The 18,744-nt window shown below is 42.3% G+C and overlaps 1 protein-coding gene across 17 annotated transcripts in view; it reads right to left on the bottom strand.

The window, feature by feature from the left end:
* The window catches only part of FOXP1 (forkhead box P1), a 528,267-nt gene that overhangs the window by 95,884 nt on the left and 413,639 nt on the right, over positions 1-18,744 (bottom strand). The window contains exon 1 of one of the 17 annotated variants that reach the window (XM_045088490.1): positions 9,753-9,901. The exons of the other annotated variants lie outside the window; for them this stretch is intronic. The gene's annotated coding sequence lies outside the window, so the exon portion shown is untranslated. Of the gene's footprint in view, positions 1-9,752; positions 9,902-18,744 lie in introns of those variants that run through there. 17 annotated transcript variants of the gene reach the window in all.

Genomic DNA, 18,744 nt, shown 5'->3' with positions numbered 1-18,744 from the left:
TTAATATGCAGTTTATCTTGACTTTTTCACATGATTTGTCCTGTCATTTGCATAGCGAGCTCTCATTCCTAATTTCACAGTCATTATGCACTGATGTCCCGATTTCTCAGCATCACTAATTTTGATGAACTAAAAATGGTTCCTGAAGGTCAGATTCATGTACAGTGAACAAGCTGCACTGTTGTTGTGGGCATGTTTTGTGTGGGGAGATGTTTATGTGCAAGTTTCGCATTGTTTGGAAAACACCGGCTAGAACATCTGAAAAATTTCATTAACCTAACTCTGGAAGGTCATCACCGAATTCTTCCCATTGCAGTGGCCTTTTAAGTGTAGATGTAGATACATTGTAATTTAAAACAGATGGGCATGTCTGACTATTTTTATATGCAAAAAGGGACAGATGTATATGAATGGATAAATTATCCTTTTAAAAAGATACTTCGCAGCACGAAATATCACCAATGATTAGAACAGTGAACTTGCATTCAATCTAGGGCAAACACAAGAAGGCATTATCAAAACATCTAACCATCTATAAATTAATTCCAATCAGTCTACTTCGTCTTCACACACAAGAAACTTTTAAAGTTTTTCAAAATGTATGGGGTGCCAATCGCTATCTTTCGAGCTGCTAAAGCCAACATATCACAATAGAAGTTTACTTTTCCTTGAGAGTTGCATCATCATACAGGGAGGTTTGATTAAGCAAACAAAAGAACCATGTTTAAGGTTTCTTTTTTCCTCTGCGTTTCTTGGATGACGTACAATATAAATATTCTTGAGCCAAATTTCTGATGGTGATGAACAGGAAAACAGACAGGAATAGGGTGGTGTAAGATTTAAATGGGTGATGAACACGAAATTAACAGTTGTAACAGAAGTCATCATAATCTCTTGGTCACAATTTTTTAAAAAGAACTATGGAAAGTCTATGTCTGAGAGGGGAACAAGGGGACTTTTGGAGGTGATGGAAATGCCACCTATCTTGACTGTGGAGGTAGTTTCACTGAGTGTACACAACGGCTCAAACTCTTCCAACTGTACCCTTAAACCAAGCGATCTTCTTGTATGTAAATTATACTTAAATAAAATCGATTTTAAAAGTTAAAAAAAGGACTGGCGTATACAGATATTTTGAAACCCTTGCATATGGCCAATAGTTAAATGTGCTTCTCCCAGGGTTAGTTATTCAACCTAAATAACTGAACAGTTACTGAAGAATACAATGTTACTGTCTTGTTACTAAACATTACAATGAACTTGACCCTCCTCTTCTTTTTCCCTTTGGACATTTTGATGGAGGTGCTGGTGAGTAATAAGATGCTCAAGCAGCAGGCACAGTCCAAGGAGGGAGAGAGGCAAGAAGCCTGAATAATCCTCCCGCCTGGCACAGGGTCTCTGAATAACCAGGAGTGGGCTATTATATGCTGATGGCCTCAACTTTGCTTTTACTATCTGAAACCACATTTTCACACCAGTTTGCTTGTGAGCCTCCAAAGTGGGCCTGAGCTTAATTTATAAATGTGATAAAACTGAGATTTCCCCAGTTTCTGCTCCAACGTGTCTTGAAAATGGGTTATGGAAGGTTTTAACAAACATATCCAAATGGACCAGAAACCAGCCTGGGTAGGAGAGGGGAAAAAAAAAAAATCTGAGCACAGTTTAAGGTTTTAAATAGTTAAGAAAGAGAGCCTACACATATCCACTCTCTTAACTCCCAATGTCCAACTTTTTCATGTAGCTAGTCCCTACTAATACTAGGAATCAAAGGGCATGCAGTACCAGCGAGAGGCTATTATAGTCCACACTTTATTGCCCATTACTACTGAGGTCATTAGCGGCAAGAGTGATCGTACCGGTCTTAACCTATTGATCACTGTAACTACTATCATTTAATCCTGTGTTGAATGTCTGGAAAGCGGCTAAAGGCACACAAGAGAGAGTGCTTTAGCACTGAGAAATATGGCCAAAGCTTAGAAATTACGCCGTGATTCATAAAATCTAGCCAGTGGTTTAAATCAATAGTATTTAAAACAGTCATGTGAGTTCTTAACTACGGTGCTCAACTATTCATGGGCCCCTCTCTGAGACTATTTAGTCAAAACTAAACTTTATTTTTTCCAGATTATATGCCATCTACCTTACCCTCCTTGAGATTAAAAACAACAATAACAACAACAACAATAAATTCTGATGTTTTCCTGTGCTACGGGGCTCACGCCTGAAGTGGGTGTTTCAACTAATTCTTGATTTCCTTCTCCAATGACAATTTAAAGATAGTGAAAAAAAAATTTCTATGTCTGATGCTGTAACTACCTTAACTGTTTGAGAATATAGAAATGAGTGTGTTTTATGAGTTAACAATGAATCATAGAAGGCAATTTATGAAGAACTAGAATGATTCTGTCTAGCTGCCTTCAGGGATCAGAAATTCAAATTAAACTTCTGGCAGACATTTAAAGAATGCTAGCATACAAAACTGAATTTAAAAAAAAACACACACAGTTAACACTCTTTCGTTGAGTTGCAAGAGGAAATCGTGAATTAAAAAAAAAAACACAACACAGACACTGCATGATACACTGTTGACTGATACCATTTGGGTGTGGCTGGTCCCAGGTGCACGTGAACTGGCGGGAATGGCAGAAATTCAGCTGTGCTTGGCCCTCCCTCTGAATGCTGCTAGTAGGGACCTGCTACTACCTTAATACCAGTAACTGGGAAAATGTCGAGTGCACTCCCAAGTGCTGGTAGAAGCCCATACAGTGCTGTATCAATTCTGCCTGCCACAGTTTTCTTTTGCTTCCAGTTGACTTTCTATCATCCGCAGGCCTGAAGACTATTAAAATAATAGGCCTTATTAAGTGCCCTTTATTCCCGAAGGGGAGAGGTAGGTGACAGGGTGGGGAGAAACATCTAAAAAAGCAAACAAACAAACAAAAACACCCATAGAAACAATACTCATTGCTAATCTAAGAGACAATTGGAGGAATTGGGTGGGAGAGGAGATGACACGAAAAACACGCTATCATTTTTTTTTCTTTCTCTTTACACTCACTCACGTTAACTCTCAGTAAACACTGCCCAGTGTAAACACACATACATTTTGTCATCAGCGTCTTCTCCTAGTTGCTAAGTGTACAAATAATAAAACTGAGAAGACAGAAAAATTTAAGTCCTATTTTACTTCCATTAATCTGGATTAATAAATTAGAAACTACGTTTAATCTCTGTTATTCACCACGCATATGTCCCAGGAAACCCGATAACCTTCCAGACTTCAGGCATGGGATGATAACTGGACCAGGTCAGACAGCGTTAACTGGTTCATCAAATAACAAGGGCAAAACAAATTAAATTAGAAGGGTCCAGAAGAGCAAAACCCAACCAAACAAAGAAAATAGCTCTATTAAAAAAAAACCAAAAACCAAAACCCAAAAAAACTAAACCAAAACAACAGAAACAAAAACAAAAAACCTACACTAAATTTTCTATAACCTATAGAAGCTAACCTGTGTAAAAAAAAAAAAAAGAAAAGAAAAGAAGTACCACTTCATGAATACCATCACCCCTGTGAAAGACAATAGTGTTCAGAATTAATAAGCCAATGGAAACAACTGATACATTGGCAAACAAAAAAGTTAGGAAGCTTCTATCTAGTCCCCAAGGTATCCAGAAAGAAAGAAGGGGGTGGGGAACAAAACCAAACAAAACACATTCGCCTAGACACCATGCAAGGTAGCTGTATCATGGAGGAAAGAAAATACATTTCTGACATAATATTTCAGTCTTCAGAAAGTTAAAAAAAAAAAAAAAGCCTGCTATTCATGTGGAAAGTATAATTCTGTTTCATTATGGAATTCTGCTTTTTTGTATAACTCTTTTAGACTTAGCTATTTTGCCACAATACTGTACAAAGCATTAAGGCAGGTAATGGTTATTATATTAATGCAAAATCATCTAAGTAGTCAGTCATTAGCATAACTGTTCTCTCAGTAACAATACAACCACCTATTAAAATTTTAGAAAAAAAAAAAGACCTCTTTAAAATGCAATTAGCATTTCATTTTTTATCATTTTGTTTATTACATTCTATCAAGAAAGGCTATCTTTCTTTCAGGAAGAATTGTATGGCCAAGACTTGCCTGCCAATCAGGACTTATTTCAGGTTATCATCCCTAATAAGCAATCTCTGGCAAAGCTCTCCGAGCTCTTCTTTTGTCTTTAAATTTTCAAAAGTGGCAGAAATTCATATTTGTTTACAGCAGAGGCATTAGTGGAACCTCAACTGCTCTCCTGTAACATTTCTCATGCATATACTCCACTAAGAGCCAGCATAATTGTTTTAGCTCTAATAAATATCAGCTTCATTTGCATAAAAATGTAAAGTTTACATAAATTAAATCGCTTCTCCCATTAGCGCCTGTTAAATACAGGAAACAATGGAAGCTACACATGAAAATAATCATCCAATAAGCACTCATCTTTTCAACTTAGCAACAGTTATTATTATTATTTAAATCAAGAGAAAATGCCTCTTCTTTCCTCCCTCAATCTTTCTCCTGTAGGAGGGATGGCAAACAATGTACGTGGTGTACGTGGATCAAAGCTGCTATGACATTTTATATTAACAACAACAACAAAAATCATTTTTAAGTGCTGCAAATAGGAGGAGGGGAGAACTCTTCCAAGAAGAAACCCCAGTGAAGATTCTATCCACAGTTCTCTTTAGCTCTTGAGAAGAAAAGGCAGAGGCCATGGCTTAGTAAGTCCTCTTAAAATCAAGCATTATTCAAAAATAGTGAGAAGAGATAGCAACTGTACCACTGCTATCTGAGACACACACAGGATGCACATAAAGGAAAACAACTTGTAGACAGTTATGGATCGAGGGATACTGTTCAGTGAAGAAAACTAAAATGTTTACCTTTTGTCCACAAAAGAATTTTCTAAGACCAAGAATTAAATTTGCAAACATGTTTTTTCCCCCCACATTGTGAGATGGAGGGGGAGGGCTGTCCTTGGATTTTAACATGCAGATAGGCCAAAATTAGCTCAGTCCAAAGTTTTGTAAGGTCTGACTTGCTGTGCAATCACCCCTTTGAGAAACTGAAGTTTCTCAAATTGTGCAGGTTCTCATACCTGTTTCCAACACCTGCACCTTCTACATCAGTTAAGCCAAGGGGTGCAAATTAGATTCTAATGAGAAAACATCAGTTGCTTCTTTGACAATCTCACCATTCACTGATATATTTCTAATGAAGACAAAGCCTACCCAAAGCTCCTTATATGTTAAAGGTCAAAATGTGTTCAAAAATGCCTAGTAAAATCAAGGCAAATGGGAAAATCCGTGAGGACTCGCCTCATGAAGTGGTATGACAATTAGAGTAATTGTACCAAAAAAAAAAAAAAGGAAAGAAAGAAAGAAAAGAAAAAAGAAAAATCTTCAGGAAAAAGTGAAAGAAATTAAGCTGCCACAACTGTAACAGGTTAGATGAAAAAAATCAAAATTTAATGTATTCTCCCCTGTGTCATCTTGTTTTGTCAAGACATCAAATAGAATTGGGAAGTACAAAATAACAAGCCCTTGAGAAATCACAGCAGCCGACCTTTTTGATGTTGTTGATTTACCTTGTTCTCAGTTATTTGAACAATGATGTTTCAGATTTAAGGGCAAGATAAAGCTTAAAAATTAAAACATGATACCAAGGTATTCTTAAAAAGTGCACCATAACATTTAGCTTGCATCTTCATTGATTAGCTGCTTTTAACCAGGTTTGAAAATGAGGTACAATGCACGTGTTCAATATTCATTTTTCCTTGTTCCAAATTAATTTTTCTTCAAACAAACTGCCAGGTTGGAAGAGGGACTCAGAGACTATTCCTACAGCCCTAAAGTGGAGGCCCAGTTTAGCTCTTTCCAGATAATTCAAGTCCCTACAGTGTGCAGACGATCGTCCAACAGGCACCTGAATTTTCTTTTTTTAATGGAAAAAAATAAATAAATAAATAAAGCTGAATGTAGATTGCCATGTACGAGGAGGGAAAAAATAAAAGGTATTTGTACACTGAGAAATGACTAAAACCAATGTCCAGAAATACCATGCTGCTTCCAAGGAAAGAAACCTTGCAGCAAACAAAAACACATTTAGCTTAGGGAGTTAGGACTATCCCCAAATCTAGCCATGCAGGTATACATAAAACTGCACTCCTTCTCTGCCCCAAAAGATCCACAGCTCATCAGCAACATCATTCCCAACCTCATATGAAATATTATGTACAAAGGTATATAAAATCAATATATGACAAGATAGCGTTCTCAAATTTTTATAAGTAGACAGCTTCCAAAAATTTTAGTAGTTAAAAACATCTGATTTGAAGACTCTCAAAGTAAATAACTTGGTATTTACAAGCACTAGTAGAATTTGTAAAACCAGGACTAGTTAATAGCTGCTTAATGATTATTACTCCTTGGCAAAGAATTCATAGCTTAGCATGTAACACACACAGATGCAATTTACGTATTTATTTATTCCAACCTTCTCTAGTCAACTGTTGCTGCCTTATCCCTTGCTTATAAGTCAAAGAACTACCAGAAGTGGATTCTAACTGGCTATGATATTTGACCAGTTACCAGGAGCCTAGTGTTAAGTTTCTCTTTAGTGATGTTCCTCTACAACTAGACCACATAATAAAATAAATCCCTCCACCCTTCTTTTTTGCCAATTCAAATTTTACTCAAATTTTAGCTCAAGCTGAGAAGCTGATCACAATATTCTCTCCTGATTATCTCAGAAACATAGTAACTCTAAGACACTTCTGCCACATTAGCCAAGATAAATCTGGAATTTCATTGTTTTTAATTAATCTGGATTTTAATTTCACTGTATCTTACAATTGTGTGGAGGCTGTCTGAAAAGTTGCAGAACTGGTCAGTGTCATGAAAGAGTTTATCTTTCAAGTGACAGCTTCTGACAGCGTGCAAACACAAGGCAGCAATGGTGAGGGTTTTGTTTTTAAGGTACATTTAACTGCAAACAACAACAAAAAAATTCAAACCAACCATTCCTATCATAAGCTTTCTGGTGATTTATGGTTTACCAACTGAGCAAGGTTACGCAACACTGCATGCCTTTAGAAGCATTATTTCAGCTAGTTGAGATTTAATTAAGATCACAGACTCTAAAATCCCTGTCAAATGAAAATGCAGAGAAGACAATACACTATATAACCTCATGCAGAATGTTTCCATTCCATCCTCTGGAAAAATATGAGTTAATCCGCGTTTCTATGGCTGCAGACAAAAGTTCACTAATTTTGTTTTCTTTTGACACCTGGGTTGTTTTCTATTGTATGTCATGAGATCATTCCCTTCCAGGGAGGGAAGAAGAAAATCGAGAGTGAAACATGTTGCAGAAAACCCACTTGACATTACCATCCGACATTATCATAGCTTACCTATGATGTCATCACATTTTCATACCATCAGCCCATGATTAGGAAAGTTTCATTTTAATGAAATAAATTTATTTAAAAACACAACACAAATAGGAAGCCTACCTTTCCTGAATTACTCAGATTAAAAAACTGACAGGTTAGGCTTCTCATTTCCTTAACTGACCAACTTTTTATCAGCTGAACTGCACATAGGAGTAAGAAAGAAAGTTCTTAGGGTAAACAGGAGAATATAAAGCCCCTTGCTTTCATTCTAAGCATAGTCCTGGGGGAGGGGGTGTGGAACAACAACAACAAAAAAAATCCCCACAAATTTCTAGATTTCTTCTTATGTATGGATACTGACCCATTTTCTTAAAGAAAAAAAAAATCATGTGTTTTTATTTGCATCATCTTAATATTTAGTTGCTTATCTCATGCCTTAGAAATGACAGGTGCTTGCAGTCTCGCTCTTGACAGGCCACTACACAAATAACTGTCTTGCCTGAAAGGGCTAATGCAGTACTAATGAACAATAAATCAACTTTGATTATCAAGTGTCAGCCCAATCCGTTTTCAGTTCAACTCTATCACATCCCAGAGTAAGTCAGCCACTGTCTCTGGGTAGGCAGTCTGTATTTTGGTTTCATTTTTACACACTTTTCACTGAAATGTGTCAGGCAGCTACAAAGAATCACATAAAATAGAAGTAGACATTTTTTCAATTTATGCGAAGGGTATTCAGAATGTGCTTCTGTCTTCATTTGGTTTACTTAGTGTTAAGTCCTAACATCCAAGAACGCTTTGCATTCTTTCAAACAACAGTAACAGCAACACATCAAATCCTAAACTAGAATCTCAATGGGATCATGTTTGAGGTCTTTGACAATGACATGCTAGCTTGAACACTTTACCACATAACCATCTCTGACTGCACATACACATTCCTCTTGGAAAATCTTTTACAAACAAACGAACAAAAAAGCAACACCGGGCCACTTATAAAATAAAAAACTTCACTTGATTTAAAGTAAAAAAATTATATATATATATAGATTTTTTGGCTTCTTTAACACTGACTTCCTAATGATAAAATAAATGCAACTTATTTTTTTCTTAGGAGGATTAGTCATTGATAGTATGATTCACATTTCCTGTTATCAGGCTTAATTTTTCCCCCAAATGTGTCACTTTCAGAATGTTGGAATCTATGGAAATTAGGTGATTTGCATTTTTAAATTGGCTTGATTAGAACATTTGGTCTGTGTGGACAAGAATATAAAATTATTATATTTTCCTTATAACTGGTAGGCCTTGAAGGAGTTAATCCCAAAGAGGAAGAGTCTATATGTACTTTGCTCTAAAACTTTACCACCTACTTCCTAAAGGCCCCCTCCTTCCCATCACGACTCCCAGGGGGCGGCGGAAGTCTCCTTTCCACTGACCGTCTTTCAGGCAGTTTTGACAGTTGAGTTAGTTACATTTAGAGCCCGGGAAGATTGGAGTACCCCGTGGCAATTCTTCAGCCGGCTGCACGTCCTAACCCAAACCCTGCTCCCTACTTAATTAATCGGCAAAGTAATGCACCAGACGCCAGAGACTCCCCAACCTGCCCCAGTGTCCCTTAGTTCGCCTGCCTGTTTTGGTGTGGGGCTTTATTCCTCCCCCCTCCCCCTCTTTGCTGTGTGTGAACTCCTTGAATTTGAACAGCTAAGCTGAAAATAGCCTAGACAGATATAGAAACAAAACTATCAGAAGCAAAGAAACATCCACACGGGTTACACTGAGATGGAAGGCTCCTTGTATATTTCACACGCTCTGAAAGTGACATAAATCACACCCCAGATACGTCCCCGAATGGAGTGATGGCGAGGGCTTTACCAAAGTGGCTGCGTGAAGGCCAGACCAGCAGAAAATGAATCGCAAACGAAAAAGAGAGCGAGAGCGCGAGAGCAACACACAAGCAGGACTTCCTCCAACTCTCCAGTACACCCCACCCATGAACATTTAAAAAAAAAAAAAAAAAAAAAGGGAGAGAGAGAGAGAGAGAGAGAAAGGGGGGGAAAGCCTTTCTCTCTCCAGGACCCACAGGCCTGTAGCTCCTTCATCCCACCTCTTCACTCCCTCCCCCGCCTCCACTTCCAGAGCGCAACTCCCACCCAAGTTGGTAAACAGCAATTGTTGTTATTATTTTTTAAAAAGACTCAACTTGGAAACCCTCTGGCGCTCCAGCCTTCCCCAGCGAGGCCCCAGGAAGCTGGCACCGCGGAGCCTGGTGAAGGAGGGCAGAACGGCAAAGATCAATCATAGGGACCAACCTGACACTCTCCATGTAGCCGCCAGGCGCGCGGAGCCGGCTCGGGGCGCCCGCGCGGGCCGGGCGTGGGGTCCGGCGGCCTCGGCGTGCAGGCGGACTGCACGCGCGCAGGGGCGCTCCGGCTCGCGGGCTGACAAGACGCGCCGCGCCGCGCCCACCCGCCCCGCCCTGCTCCACCAATCACAACCCGCCTCTAAACACCCCGCGCCGCGCCGCGCCGCGCCCCACACAATGGGCTCCGCGGCCCGCTCCCCGCGCCCGCGCGCCCCGGCCCCCTCCGCGCGGCAGGTGAAATCACGCTCCGGCGAAATCCTGCTTTTGTCTCTAGAGCAACTCCTCTTAATTGCTGTTAACCCTTTGACCTGCCTCCGGCTGACGTCTGGGAAGCCCGGCGCGGCGCGCATCTCTCCCGCCGGCCGGGGCTGCGGGTTTGGGGCTTGGGGCTGGGTTGCGTGCTTGGTTCGTCTTGGAAACTGACAAAGAGTTGTCCCAACCTTTCGGACGACCCCGAGAGGCAGAGGAGGGGAGCCGGCGCGCCCCGCGCACCCCTCGATTGCTCCGAGCAACTGTTCAGAATCGGAAGGGGATGCGGGGCTCCAGGGCAGCGCAGAGAAGCGCTTTCCTCGAAAACGGCCTCTACTGAGAACTTTCGCTTCAGGACGAGGGTTTCACCAAGCCTCGGCCTCCCCCCACCTCAACCCCCCCCAACCGCTCCCCACCTCCTTTCTTTCCAAGAGTCGGGCTCGCCAAAGCGTGCTTGTGCGCGCGGAGGAAAACTAACCCGACACGGGGCTTGAAATAAATAACAACCGAACGTGCCTCGTCGCTGAACCGAGCTACTTCCCCTCTAGAACGACAGCTGCTCGAGAAGGCATCTGCTCCAAGTTCGCTAAGAAATAATTCTTTAAATTCCTTTTTTATTTATACAACAACAGCAACAACAAAAGCTACTCTCAGTAAGCACTTGAAGAGGACCTCTATCAGAAATAGTCACTGCTCTTTAATGCTATTTAAAGCTGAGTATGGTGTTAAAAAAAAAAAGTCACCAATATGCTAAACTTTGTTGGCTCAACTGGCAAGATCTGAATGCCAGGTTAATCCAATCATTTTCGGCAGCATTTATCATCTTTAAATTTAGAGAGAAACTTCTTGGCCTATACTTAAAAAAAAAAAATCTCAAACGTTTTTATTTATTATTTTTTTCAAAAACAGGAAAACTAGTGACCCCAGGGATTACCTATTCTCCCTCAATTAAAAAACAAAAAACAAAAAGACCACAAATCCTAACGGGGCAGTACCAGGAGTTTTACTTGCACGTGTTTTTCCATTTGAAGCGTTTAATGCAGGTAACTACAAACCAGGAAGTATATTGATAATATTTCCAATCAAGCAAATGCCTGAATCTCAATAAGGTCAGCGGGGGGGCAGAAAATTCCCCCATCAATCTGGCTGCAAAAGAGACAAAAGCTTCAGTTGACTGTCAACTTATGATCCGATGTTAAATGGGTGCACGGCAGGTCACTCTCCACCCTAAAGTGTTTTTGTGTCAGACAACAAATTTATTAATGGCATTTTTCAGGTCACAAAAAATGTGACCCCACCCTCTCATGAATATTCAATGGAGGACTGAGGGTGTTCCTTTTTGGGGAGAAGGGCCCTAAATCTGCCAGAATGTACCTGGAATCAGGAGACTTCTGACTCTTAAAGAGACAAGACACTCTTCCGGGAGGGACTGCCAGAGCCCCCAAAAACAGGAAATAAAAATATAGGAAGTTCCCTTCAACCAATGCACAGTGAGAAAGTGGAAATGGTCATTTCAGAATACACTTGATTGTTTTCAAAGGTATTCAAATTAACTTGAGATATGATATCTGTGGACAAAATGGGGTGCAACTCTGTATAGGCAATTCATGTTTTTCAAAGACAAGTTCTTGGTGAAGCATCCATAAAACTCAGGCATGCTTTTACAAGTTGGACTAACTCCTTTGCAGGTCAGTGTTTATCAGCTAAGTCTCCGAAGCATCAGAACAAATAACAAACAAACAAGCAAACAACAAACATTACAGACGCTTATGAGCCAGCCTGTGGAGACAGCCTTACACAAAATAATTAGAGAGTGACGCAAGGCGCTGGTTACACAAGCACTAAATTGCACAGCAGTGGCTTGAGCACCATGGGACCACAGAGAAGGGGGAGATCAGCGTGAGCAGGAGAGGTCTGGGAAGGCCCCTTGGGGAGGTGGTGTTTAAAGGACTGATGGTTTGGATTGTCGGGGAGGGGGTGGTGGTGGTGTGACGGTTTGGAGAGGGAAGTAATTTAGCAAGCTAACTCAGAGGCCACCTGGAGCCTTCCCACCCTCTCTCCAAACATGACATGGTGACTCACGTACTACTTCTAGGTAAGGAAATGTAGCATCGGTGATAAACCTGGAGAAGCTGTGTATATGCCCAGGCCATTTTCATTTGATTCGGGACTCTCTCAGGATCCCTTTCCTTGTGGTCCTGTCAACCTGTGCTGTTTCTGGGATTCGGTGAGAACTAAAATCTTGCACTGCTGGAGCACAGTTGAAAATGTTAAAACCTATGGTTAAAACTTAGAAGACTCAGTTAATATCACTGATTCATTACCAAGAGGGCCAGGTAGCTTTGGAGAAGGCTAGGTCAGAAAGCAATTCCTCTCACTCCCAAACAGCAGCATCTGTATTGTGGGAGCTTTAGAAACAGGGTCTCTTTTAATTGTCCCAACTTGAAAAGAAACGGCAATTCCCACTTCACAGAGGACAAAACTAAGGTTCAGAAAGCCAACTGTGATTTTTTTTTTCACCCTCTAAGAATCAAACATACCTAACTAAGCACTGAGGTCCACAAGGGGAAGCAGATATAGAAACAAACTTTCAGAAAAAGAATGGCCATGATAGCTTAAAATGAATACCTGGGGGGGGGGGAGCTAATGTTAAAGGAAGAGTGAAGGAAATGCTAAATACCATACTTAAAAATATTTTTGATGCCCACATCCTAACACCCACAACAGATACAGCCCTTGTTCAAACACCACATATTAAGAAACCTGTCAGTTGCTAAATGAGTCCATTGTGCAGCTGGCTGTGTACTTAAGAATAGATTACTATGATCCCACACCAAACTCTAACCACCAAATAACACACCTGGGACTAAAATCATGTATTATACTTGGTTCTGCTGAGCCTTAGCCTTGAATGCAGGAAAAAGTGAAAGGTTTTACTGCCCATTCAGAGCCCTGAATGGAGAGAAGATGCATTAAATGAAGAATCAGAAGGAGCGTGTTGTCAGTACATTATTCCTACATGCTGATAAATGGCATGGCAGGGAAGGAGACACCGGCCATGGTTCCTGGCCCACGTGGTCCTCAGCTCCAGCTGAGGTCCTGCCTTGCCAGAAGCTGCTTGAAAATAACCAAGGAATGGACACGTGAATGGACACTGGCTCCCATATATCCAGCAACAGTGAGAGTGGGAGACCTCCTCAGATACAGTCAGTTATGGTACCAGGTTCTCATGGGTAACTACTGCGACTTCTGTTGCCAGAAAGTTCATCTGCCAGACTGAGTGAAATAAAAATTGATGAACAGTTTGATGGGTTGAAAAATCAACTGTGTGACCAGAGGCCAAGATGGTAATTCAATTGCCCATCTTTTTCCAAACAACACTTGCATTAACACTTCCTCTCTCTTTTCCAAATAATTTAGGGGAGTACCCAAAACTGGTATTCTGAAATGAAGGAACTTAAAGAAACGTGACCGAGTGACTGTTGCTACAGAGAAAATGGTGAATCCCTCACCGTAGTAACAGCCTTGATGACCTGCCCAGGGAAGTGAGTCCCTCCAGAGGGAGTCCTGCTTTATTTAGTCTTTCTGAGGCCTCCAAAGACCGCCAACCAGCTGCCAATTACAGGTACTAAATTGTAACACCAAGGCCTGAATACTGAGATTTGGGCACTTGTCTCCAAGGAACCACAGCTCCTTCTTGATTTAAGTGCTTTTACTTAAAAACATAAATTAATACATCATCTATCTACAGGGAGCTAAGGCAGTCAGCTCCGTGTTGATACCGTTTATGTCGCGCTTAAGTCTATGCTGACCATACAGGTCATTATGTCTTTTAAGATTTTATTTATTTTATTTCAGAGAATGTGAGCAAGCATGAGCGGGGGTGGGGGGGAGACAAGAAGACACTCTGCTAAGCAGGGAGCCTGACATGGGGCTCGATCCCAGGACCCTGAGATCATGACCCGAGCAGAAGGAAGATGCTTAACCGACTGAGCCACCCAGGTGCCCCTAAATATGTTGCTTTTGGTCTGTGCCTGCGTGACCAGGGGAAAGGACTATGCGTTCCTACTGTTCCATAGGAGTTTAAATTTCTCTTTTTGACGCCTTCTACACTGTCAGGACCATCTTCATTTAATGCAACATTTTATAATGCCAGTGCTCCTGGTTAATTTATATATACACAATTACATGTCAACATTCTCGTGACTTAGGAACATGATGAGTAAATAAGCTATGGAAAACATTTACCCCCCACCCCCACCTTCCTCATTCTAAATATCAAGACACTCAGAAAACAAAATCATATGTAATCACCAGTAAACAAAATCTTACACAGAAAGAAAAATGGCTACATCCAGTCCTAAGTCTGCATCTCATGGACTGTAACAAATTATTCTCTTTCATTTACGATAAAACTATAATCCCTTGTTTTAATAAAATGTAAAATGTGTTAGTGGACGGCTTCTGCCATAAGGTGAGAACAGATTACATGGAAATGTGCAAAGTTCTCAAAAGGTACATGTTTGGGGGCAGGAAAGCGTTTCCCAAAGAGCTTCATCCTTTGGGTATCAGGAAGAACGAATCGTTAGACCATCAAGTGTGAGTCCGTATTTCCTCTCCAAAGAGTAACAGCGTTCCTGGCACACCCCCACGCAAACCCTCGGATTTAAGCGTAACAAGAACTGGATCAGCGAAGGGACAAGAATAGATGGCTCTGGGGGCATGAAATGACATTTGAATATTTTTTTGAACGTTTAATTATGGAGAAATCGCTGAAAATCTGATAACGGCAACTGGCCACCTTTATTTAGTAAAGTCAGCTTTTCCGGAGACGTGGGGCGTGCAGCAGGCCTGGAAAGAGGCAGAGGGAACGTGTTGCATCTCGCCCTCCGAAGGAGGCTCACAGGTCTCCCTCCCACTGCAACGCCACCCTCCTGTGACCCTAGGTTGACACACCCTCCTAGCAAAACCTTCTTTACGCCTGCCCTCTGCTGGTAAGCCTGCCAGGATTAGGAAATTTTGACTACCTCCATTTATTCAAAAGACAACTTTTCAAAGCTGGAGAGAAATGAACTGTTAACTGGAATATATAAATTAAGACACTTAAAAAACTGGGGGAGGGGCCAGGGCCGGTGAAATATGGCACTTTTAATGTAAAAATGCACATTCGTCTCGTCGATTGCCGGCCGGATCACAGCCCAGAAGTGCCAAACTCTACATTTTAGCTTGCCTAAGAGAACAACCTGTATTACTGTCGGGCATCTTGCCTTCTCTTTTGCTCCTTCTCCGGGGAGAGCCTGTCGGCGCGTTTTCAATAAAACACCTTCTTAGCAGTAAAGGGCCACTGTTCCCAATTCAGTGGTCCCTAAGGTTTCATGATACAGTATATTTAGCTGACTCGAAGCTCAAGTTTTCCTCTGGCATTCATAAGATCCACATAAAGGAAAGGGGGGAAAAGCCAAAGAAGAGCTTTTGCCTCTCCTTTGTTTAAATAAGCAAACAGTTAACTTTGAGACTGATTAGCTGACATGACTTAAACACAAAACAACGGGACGCGCTCCCATGCCCTCTCCCCCACTCCGGGGAACCCTCTGCACGTGCGGGCCAGACAGGCCTGCGGGAGGGCTCTGGGCATTAGGGGGTAAATTTCCGCAGCAGTGTGCAGGAGTTTAACGGTGCAGCTCCTGTCAGTGTCAATGGAAAGCACGAGGCCTTACAAATCCCTGCATACCATTTCAAAAATATATCTCCAAGACGGGAAAATGAAGCTTAGCAGTTGCAACCTCAAAAGCATTCAGGAAGTAGCACTCTTGACAGCGCTTTAGATGCCGAGTAAATGCTCTTATAAAGAACACCCAATCCAGCCGACAATAAATCTTACGCCGGGGAAGCCCGCGCCGGGCTGCGGAATCCCCTCCGAAGATAATTGCCTTCCACACTGTGTGGCAGAGAAACTGCAGCACGGCAAACATTTTCTGGAGGCCTGGAGTTCCCCGTGGATTTGCTTTCCTTAACAGGCACCGATTTTAGACACACACACACACACACACCCCTATCTTTCAGAGAGACCCTCTAAAAATCCAAAGGTTTGTCTTCTTTTCTAAAGAAAAAGTTAGGAGGCTGGTTCGCAGGGGCCGGGGCGGCCCCGGGGAGGCTGGGAAGAGGGGCTACGTGGAGCCACTCCGAAGCAGAAAGGGAAGCAGGCATCAAGGTACGCGACTGTCTGTCTCCACTCCCCACCCGCTGGAGGCTCCTGCAGTTTCCAAATGGTTCCAAGGGCTGGGACTCACCCGGCCAGGCCATAAGGAGGTAGGCAGACTTTTTCCTAGTCCTAAATGCCCTCAGGCAGTCTGTCTAACCCTGAGATGATGCAGGAGCACTGGGATCTGACAGAGGCTTCTATTAATGACTTACCATGAATTAACAGTGCAAATGTGGGCAAGTCACTTCACCTGTCTGAGCCTACACACTTCACCTACACAAAGAGAAAAACCTAGGAGCTACCCTGCCTGGTTTCTGAAACAGTAACAGGAACAACTGTCATTATTGATAGCTTGTCCTTCACCAGGTACACATTTTACACAAACACAGCATTAAGCTTTGGGTACTTTATGGCTTACAATTAAGGTCATATATAAAGCATAGAGAAAACTAGTTTATAAATAGGATTTCAGAGGCCAAGAATCCTGGACACTACCGTGTCTACAGTAAATCAGGGAATAAAGAGAAGGAAAACAAAAAATGTTTGGCAAACAACTTGAAAGCCCTGATTCTGATGCTCCGGAAGTCATAGCCCCGGTGAGACCTTGTGAAGGAAGGATTACTGTACCCACTTCACAGATGAAGAACTAGGCTCTGAGAGTTGCAATTACTTAACCGATGTCTCACAGACAGTTGGGGGAGAAGAGGCAGTTGAATGGCTCTCAGACCTGGCTTTTGCCCTACCTGGCAAGCAGCAGAGGGGGCTGGGGACTGAACTAAGCCTGGAAGAACAAAGAGGCTGCTTCATTTTTACTGCCTCGGAAAAAAAACTGTGCCCAAGGGTCAGCATGAGTGGAACCTGAGATAGTAAGGGTAAAACTCTGATATCCTCCTTTGCTGACAGTGACAAGCCTGACAGACCATATACATGCAAAAATGCCCGAGTCTGGCAGGATGAGGGACCCGGGGTTCACGTGTTCTCCTAACTTCTCCTTCAGGGAGGAGCTTCCACAGCTGAGAGGAGACACACACACACAGACTTTTCCCCTCATCTCCTTCAGTCCCATCAGTGGGTACCAGGCAGTGGCCCGGGACCCTGGCCTCAAGGATGGCCAAGCTCTCCTAACATCTTAGATGTAACCATAAAACACCCTGGTACTGGGGCTTATTTTGTTCCTGATTATAAAATTATGGTAGTTCTGGAGAGAGTCTGCCATGGGTTCTAGCCCTGATGGCACCATTGCCTGACTGTGCTTTTGGTAAATTACAGTCTCTATGTGCCTCAGTTTCCTCCCCCATAAAACTAAAACACACACACACACACACACACACACACCCCAATCATAGTTCTCCCAGAGGGTTGTAACAAGGACTAAATGACATAGGACGGGTCACTGCCTGGCAAACTATAAGCATTCTACTGTTTCCCCTCATTATTATCATTGTTGCTATATACCTCTTTTCCTTCAATTTCCTCCTTCTGCTATAATGAAATACCCGAAGGCAAAAGATTTCTTTACTATCTCAGACTCATTCTTCTGGGTGCATAGATTCTAACTACAGGATTTAAGCAAGAACTCTTATATCCAATTAATCTTAACAATAGGAGAAGATAGTTGCTGGTCACTGTTTTTTCAATCCAGGGTAACAAGGTCCTAGACCCCTTGGTCTTCCCCAGCAGGCAAATGGCAACCTTGCATCAATCCCCAGGTGACTGGGTGGGCCAGAGCCAGCAGCCAGCTCTTCACTTGGATGTGCGAAGGAGTCTGGTGGTTTGTTCAATGAGTTCTCAAGGACACACTGGAATCAGCTACAGTGGGGTATGCCCCGAATGCTGAGAACATGGGGGCTGGCCAACATGAGACCTAATTCATGGAACCTTCATCCTATGATTTTACAATATGTTGCTACTACTGTCTCTGGGAAGGAAAGCCTTAGCATTCTGTGCTCTAAAGATTACTCAGCTTGTACTCAATTATAATGACCCAATAAGCTGATTTTAGGATTCTTTTCAAAGTTGCCAACATTCACATTCTCCAAAGCAAGGAATGGAGCCCTGTTAGTGCTGTCAGAGCCCAAGGCCTACCACCAGCCATCATGTTATCATTTGCTGAATTTGAAAAAAGATGCATGGGCAGAAAGCAGGGAAGAGGGGTTCCTTCCTGGGCCTGGGGGTAAGGGGACTTTTAAATGAAGACAGAGATGAGGCTGCATATCTAAGGTTGACGCTCTGTCCCGGGCAGCAGGGCAAGGCGGTGTGGGGAAGGCAGTTTCAGCGACTGGGAACAGGAGGTTCAGGCATTCGCAAGGGGGAGAACATGAACCATCGCCCCAGGGAACTGTGAAGTCCTTACTGGGACTGGGGGTTAAAATTCATCCTGGATCTCCTTTCTTTGAGACCAGGGTTTTCCTCCTTTTCCAGCATCACCGGTTCTCCCTATCCCCCAAAATGTGTTCAATTCTTCCTCTGCCATTCTTTACGTTTTGGG

The sequence above is a fragment of the Mustela putorius genome, unplaced genomic scaffold, assembly GCF_011764305.1.
Source record: "Mustela putorius furo isolate JIRA1106 unplaced genomic scaffold, ASM1176430v1.1 tig00000095_pilon_pilon_pilon, whole genome shotgun sequence".
Classification (NCBI taxonomy): domain Eukaryota; kingdom Metazoa; phylum Chordata; class Mammalia; order Carnivora; family Mustelidae; genus Mustela; species Mustela putorius.
The sequence above is the reverse complement of the archived record's forward strand: the minus strand, read 5'-3'. Positions and strand labels throughout refer to the sequence as shown.